The following is a 7,458-nucleotide window of genomic DNA, read 5'->3' as shown; positions in this document are numbered from 1 at the left end:
AAGTATTCATTTACTTTTTTTTTTCTTTTGAAACATAGGCCATATTTACATAAATTAGATTTTAATTAAATATATGATTTAGCCATACATCATACAAGTTTAAATATATTTATAAATTGTGAACTTTCGAAAAACTATGTTTCAAGTGCTATGTAACAATGAAAAACTGAATATATTAAATGAAGATAACTACATAATATTAGATATATCTATATTTCAAAGTACATAATCATAAAATTAATTATAAGTTACAGATCTTAAAGTTTTCATCCAGATTTGGATGTGTACTAATGGTTTCTTTAGCACCAAAGACACCAAACCTTCTAAGTTGGCATTCCCATATTTTGGCCTATCATGCTCTGCATAAATATTTCAACATAACTAGCAGGAAAATGATGTCATGAACAGAGACATACACATAGCTAAGTGAATCAACCAACCTTGAGTTACATTTGTAAACAATCAATACAATTGGCCCTAACAACTCCAAGTTGCTCCTTCATTTTCTCTCCCTTTTCCTTCAACAGAAGATATCTATACTTCTAAAATAGAAATGTAACCCAGGGGTCAGATTTTTATTTTTAAACGTCCCAATTAGATTTAAATGTAAAAATTTATTATAAAAAAGAATTAATGGGTTAAGGTAATTTCCCAGGAAAAAAAGCTTCATATATTTGTTAGACAACTCATAAAATTATGCTTGAAAAGTGTCCAAGTTATTATAGCAGATGGTTCCAGATTAAGAAGAAAAATAACAAACATAGTAATATAAATTATTGGTATTTGTGTTGGATTTTTTTTTCTCCCTTCCTATGTGAAATAAATGTCCAGATGAGAAGATCTATTTTGTCTCACTTATTTAAGTGGAGAGAGGTCAAATTATAAAGATAGATAGACAGAGAGTGACTCATTTGAAAGTAAAAAACAATTACAAATCATTGAGACAAAGGAGAAGAAAAATTATTGTGATTTTCACATACCCACTAAATAGTATTTTTCAGATTGCAACCGTAAATTTGTTCATCGTTGGATCAGGCTGATTTTTGGACAACAGATTTTACACACGTAATATTTCGAATTGTTTAGTTAGATCGTGAAAAAGATATATGGAGAGAGAGCTAAATATTTCATATTCTCTGTTTTATATGTTGGGGTTTCATCTTCTTGTATCTATTGTATCAATCGAGGGTCTGTTTTGATTTGATTGTTTGTAGCACGTTTCAATGCATTTATTGGGGATTCTCTTGTATCTTTATTGATTATAGTAGAATTATTTCTTTAGTCTGAACAATATGTGATTTTTACTCTTGCATTGAGTGGTTCTCTATGTTAAACAAATTGTGTTTCCGTTTTCTTTAATTTCTATTTTGGGCTCTACTTTATTGGTGTTCCTCACATACTTTTGCTTTGGGAGAATTTATTTCAACGATCTATTATTCTATTATAGAATTTGTTATTGTGTTGACTTATTTTTCCATCAATTTGTTCAAAGATTAACAGTTCATACAAAGCTCCCAGCATGAAACCAATAGATGTAAGCACGAATCAAATTATTAACTAATCCTCAAGAAAGGAAATATCTAATAGCTAAATTATAAAAAATTCCATACCCGTTTCTCTCAAGAAAATCTGAAATTTGATCATAAAGGATTGAGAGACGATCAAAATGAACGTGCCCACAGACATTATGTGTATAATACGCGCAAATGCATTGTGTGTATAATAATTAATACATTCAACACAATAAAATACGTATTTGAACTATGCATATTGAACCGTAATTTTTGCTCTTCCCAGAGATTCCGACATATTTTGTCAATAAACATTTCCCAAGTTGCAAGAAGTTTCATGAGTTAAAAGAGAAGCAGAGAACCATGGTTATGGTGGTGATGCATATATATATATATATATATATATATATATATATATATATATATATATATAAGCCAAATAAGAGTCTACCTTGGCAATGAAGGTACTCCAATGCGATCACTACCTCTGCTGCATAAAATCTATCAATATTAAGAACTTAATGTCAGTTAAAGAAAAATAGTGTTACGGGACTTAATTTATTACTATTGGGGTGGATAACCTAAAGAATTTAAACATGCAAAAATTATATACTTGAAATTACTAAATAAATATTTTTTTCTCATAAAAAATAGATGTTTATTTCATAAGATAATTTTTTTAAAAGATGAATCTGAAAAATTATAAAAGATAAAAGAGAAAATAATTTAATACTAATATTATCCATTTTATCCTTTTAATGAAATTTATAATTTTTTGTCTGATAAAATATTAGACTGTTTTTTTCTCCCACCAAAGAGAAATTCTGAATCTGTCATTATATATATGCAGTAGGATAATATACCTCACGGCATCTTCCTTGAGAACCTTAGTTGGCTGCAGATCAAGAAGCAGGAATAGTTCTCCCCCAGGACAATATAATCAGTAATCAAACAAACGTGTGTTTTGGTTCGCAAGTTCCAAATATTTAACAAATTCAGTAAATTAAATAGTAAAGGAGCCACGTGAAAATCCTTGCTACTATTTAGCTTCAGAATTAAATGTAATAAAGGCATTAATCCAGCTCAAAACAATATAATTTAATTTGTGAAATCATTATCTATAAAACAAGGATATCTATGATAAGAAGGTTGTGATGCGACATATTGGAACTCTGTGATCGCTAAAAAGATTCTAATGTTCCTACTAGTTATTCTAATTGATAAATAATAATCATTGTGTAACTTATTTAAAAGTAGTATTCGAGTTACAAACCTAAAAGGAAGCATATAATGCAGGTAGAAAAGGGTGGTCCAACTTGTCAAGAATTTCTCTCTCTGCGCAAGCTCTATGCACCTGTGGAAAGTGTATAAAGGCCATCCTATTACAACAAGTGGTAAATGTTGCTATAACTTGATTTACGCAATTAAAATTAGAATAATAATAATTTTGTTACTTTAAGCTACTTATAGAAACACCAAACCCGGCTATGTAAATATAGTCTTTCAAGTGAACTAATATTTCCATGTTGAGAAATTGAGAATACAATATGTAATGAAAACCTGAGGAAAAAAAAAAAGTCATGTTAATTAAATCACCTTATTACGATTAAGCATAACACCCTTATCCATAGCCTTCATGCAAAATATTGACCAGTTCCACGTAGCTCCACCAGATGCACATACAAACCAATAATAAATCAATATCACTGCCACAGAAGCTTTGCTTTTGAAAATAATGAAACACAAAGAAACTGTCTATCTCCCAAATCAATGAAGAAATTTTAATTGAGCTCACTTTGAATTTTCAGTTAACTAGAAAGACTAATTCATCTATAAGGTTCTTGTATATGCAGAAGTTCCATTAAATAAAAGCTAGAATTATTTTTAGAAATGACGAAACCTTAAAATAATATGTCAGTCATATGTGTCTGTATACAACATTATAATCGTGTGATTACAATTTGTTTCACACTCGACAATTAATTATGCTACCAGTACAAGCAATTGAGAAACAGGGAAATGCAATAGAGAAATAGGGGTAAAAAAAACCTGCCAGTACGTATCTCCTGATCCCAATGGTTTAATTGGTCTAAAGTGCTTTAAGCCTATCTGTTCTCCACTTTCTAAGACCTGCATGCAAAACCAAGGTCACGAAACAATTTGCAAAATTAACATAAATTGCATAAAACATTCAAGAAGTGACTAAGAAATCCCAAAGTATCCTATGGAATACAAAAGGAACTATAATGGTATCGTGGCATGTTTACCAACTCATTACTCAATAAGATAATCTTCAATGTAACATATAATTTAAGAGAAAATTATGATCACTTCCTACATTAAAATATAAAGAAATTACAGAAAGACAAAAGAACAAATAGACAAGTTAGTACAACTTTCAAATGAGAACTGAAGTATTTACCATACCTTCCTATCGTTTGTAATTTATAGTTGTATACAGTGGAAAAGAAATTCCAAAATCATTAAGAAATTAATAGAAAAAAAAATTAATAAATTGGGTAAACATGACACATTCTCAAATACGAAAGTTTTAATACCTTCTGGATAGCTTTCCAAGCAGGGTCATCCTTTCTATGAGGTTTAGAACTAAGAATACTAAGTTCATAGATGAATAAACAATTGACTAATCAAGAAAATAAATTAATTAATCATTGTGGCCTTAGCCACACACAACGCAACCAAAGGGGCCATGGATTCAACCGCAGTACCCACACGAAAAGAAAAGAAACACTTCATGTACGGACAGAGGTTCTTACCTCCACATAGAGCTTTGGCGGAGAGAGTTGAGGGAGCAACTGCGACGGCATAGCTTTGCAGAGGTTCACCAGAGAGAGGGTGCAATGAAAGCTTGAGTGAGAGAGGGCGTGGAGGTTCGAGCGAGGGTAAAAAATGTAAACACGAAAACAAATACTTGAGTGAGAGAGAAAAAATTCGTGGGTGAGACAAACTCGAACAAAAACAAAAAACTAAGGGACTTCGAGGGAGTTTAATTCTTACCTTCGAGGGTCTCCACAACGACACGACAACGACGAACAAAAGGAGAGAAGAAGCTTAAGCGTGGGTGAGAGGAGGGTTAGTGACAGAGAGCTGTGTGAGAGACGTACTGAGAGAATAATGAGGTGCGAGAAATAAGTTGATCCTAGGTGTTTGTACTCTCTCTTTAACGATGATTTTTTGAATAACCGTCGTTAAAATCACGATTCAAAGACGGTTATTTGAAAATCATATAGACACTTGTCATTTCCAATAATTACAAGACTACCACCATGATGTTTTTAAGAAGGTTTCTGACAACCTTCATTGTTGATGTGTCGTAAATAACATTTTTATAATAGTGTATGAATGAAGACAATGACATTTTAAATTTTAGAAATACATAAATAATATTACTTTTGATTCCTTTAACATGTATATTGTATAATTTTGGTCATGTTGTTAATACTTTTCTATCTAAAACCATTTAACTATGTTTTAATCTTAAATATTTAAGATTTTGTTCACTAATGGGAACTGAGTTTGATGAAAAGAGTTACTCTTCCACAACATGATAAATTAAGATCTGAAATTTTAATCAAAGAAAATTTTAACATTCAGTGTTTGCCAATGTTTCACAAGATTATTATATATTTGGGAAACAAAAAAAATATTTAAGAGTTTATACTAGGTTTAGATAATAATTTTAAAAGTTAAAAAAAAAACAATTGATAAAATTTGAAAGATTTTATGGAGTATGATGTTGGGTTTGAGGAGAAAAAAATTAGGATTTTTTCATTTTTGTTGAAATTCGATGTTGGTAATTTTAAAGAAAAACTAATATAGTTTAATTTCAGAAGATTTAAAATAGAAAATAATGAGAATTTAATTATATTTTATTTAAAAGAATATTAATAATATAAAGAAATTTGATTAATTTTAAAAGTATGTAAAAAGACATAATTTGCTTAAGGAAAATGCAGAGAATAAAATTTCACAGAATTCAATTTTAATAAAAGATAATTAAATTTAATTGAAAATAGAATATTCTGATTTATTAGAAAAATTAGGGTGTTATTACATTTGTCTTGTAATAACTTTTTTTTACTTTCCAAAAAGAATAATAATCCTTCAATGAATTTTGTTTGACTTATTTATGCGATCTTCTTCCCTTCTAATTAGCTTAATTAAAGCATGTAGATTGTATCTTGGCAATGAATAGTTTATGCAGCAGGTGCCTGAGTCATGAGTATCAAGCATTGTATTTAGGACTATTCATTTTGTTGAGTCTCAGGTTGGACTGTTAATCTTGGTTTAACGTTGAATTGTTTTGATTAAAGAGTGTTTTAATTTACATTATTTGATATTCAAAGTGTAAAGATGATGATGATGGACTTCACCAATGTTGAGATGATATGAACAGAGGTGAGTTACAGCTGCAAAAGACACTTCGTCACTTACACCAATAGCAATTTTATTAGAGTGACAATATATGTAATAAATACTTACTTAATATTGTGACAAATTAGCGTATTCCTTCTTCTACTTATTTGAACCTCTTCATTCTCATCACTTCTGCAACATTTAGCAACCACCAGCATTTATTGATCAGCCTAATTGAATCAACAAGATTTTCAAGTGCTGACTGCTGAGATACTGTTTCTTGAACTTACTGTAATAAAAGTTTTTTGAGTCAATCTTATATCTCCAAAATTTAATAAGAAATTCATCTCGGCGAGGCTTGAACTCGCAACCTCCAGCTCATAAGACCAGCACTCTAACCAACTGAATTACCAGACCAATTTGATTTGATGATGATAATATATTGGTAGGTTCTGCAATCGCATGAGAAGCTGTGATATACTATATACGAGAAGATCTGTCAATTAGTGGAAAAGAATTAAGATAGACTAATAATGTTCGTTTTTACCTTTAATGAAATGTATTGGATGTAAAAGTATAGCATCTTTCATTTTATAAATAGCCATGAATTTTAATCTAACTTTTGTCCGGCCTGAAGGCTGAGTAAAGGAAGATGAAAGTAGTACGGTTTATTAGAGTGAGCGTGTTTAAGGTGTTTTGCTATATATGTTTATTTTTTTTAATGATAAATGTTAATTTTAATGTGTTGGTTTTTATTATGTATGTTTAGATGCATTCTTATAATTTGATTTGACTTTCAAAACAAGGTGCTGGTTTCCATGCAAATGCTGTCTGCTGTTGCCAAACAAATGGCTAGCTGGTTGTGTTTATCTCTTAACCATCTAACTGATCACATACTAACTATTTTCTAACATCATCAAATTACCAAGCCAAGTGGTTATTTTTATGTAATCAGAAACTTAGAAGCTAAAATTGAAATATAATAATACTTAATGAAACAATAAAACCATAGTTTTATACTTCTTGCAATGCAGTAATTTAAACTTGTTAAATTCAAGACACAAACATCTTATGATTATGCTTGGAAGTTGGAAGTTATCTATAAGAGGTTCGAAAACATAATGATGTCGACCTATAGGCTAGAAACACATAAAAGTGATGAACCAGATATCCTAAAATTTACAATTAATGAGTAAACCAACATTTATTCCATGAAATGTTGTTACCTTCTCTTCTATATAGTCCTTAAAGCAATAACATTATATATACAAGTAATCCTTCAAGTATTTAATATTCATCAATTTAGTCTTTAAGTTAGTATATTTTACTAACATTTATAGACCAATTTGATAGATTTTTCAATATTTGGAGCACCAATAGTTATGATTTCTAATACTAGAATGATTACTCATATAATTTTCTTATTTAGGGACCATTTAAAAGAGAGTGTAATACTTTAAGGATAAAACTGAGTTTCATGTGAATCAACACTACTTGCATAAATGTCCAGACTACCATTTCTCCCCACACTTGTAGCAGAAGTCGGCATCGACACCTGAAAAGACAATAA

The 7,458-nt window shown here is 29.9% G+C and overlaps 1 long non-coding RNA gene across 2 annotated transcripts; it reads right to left on the bottom strand.

Annotated features, from left to right (window-relative positions):
- Positions 1-271: 271 nt before the first annotated feature.
- On the bottom strand, positions 272-4,643 carry LOC102668535 (uncharacterized). 2 transcript variants are annotated; one of them, XR_003267958.2, is made up of 8 exons: positions 4,530-4,643; positions 4,289-4,379; positions 3,561-3,641; positions 3,108-3,175; positions 2,785-2,865; positions 1,963-2,012; positions 441-542; positions 272-359 (listed from the first exon to the last, which is right to left on the bottom strand). It is a non-coding gene; the product is annotated as an uncharacterized lncRNA (long non-coding RNA). The 2 variants fall into 2 exon arrangements; XR_005886235.1 differs by having other exon boundaries at positions 4,289-4,622.
- Between the last annotated feature and the right edge of the window lie 2,815 nt (positions 4,644-7,458).

Source organism: Glycine max, chromosome 8 (genome assembly GCF_000004515.6).
Source record: "Glycine max cultivar Williams 82 chromosome 8, Glycine_max_v4.0, whole genome shotgun sequence".
NCBI lineage: Eukaryota > Viridiplantae > Streptophyta > Magnoliopsida > Fabales > Fabaceae > Glycine > Glycine max.
This window is presented reverse-complemented; position numbering and strand designations above follow the sequence as displayed.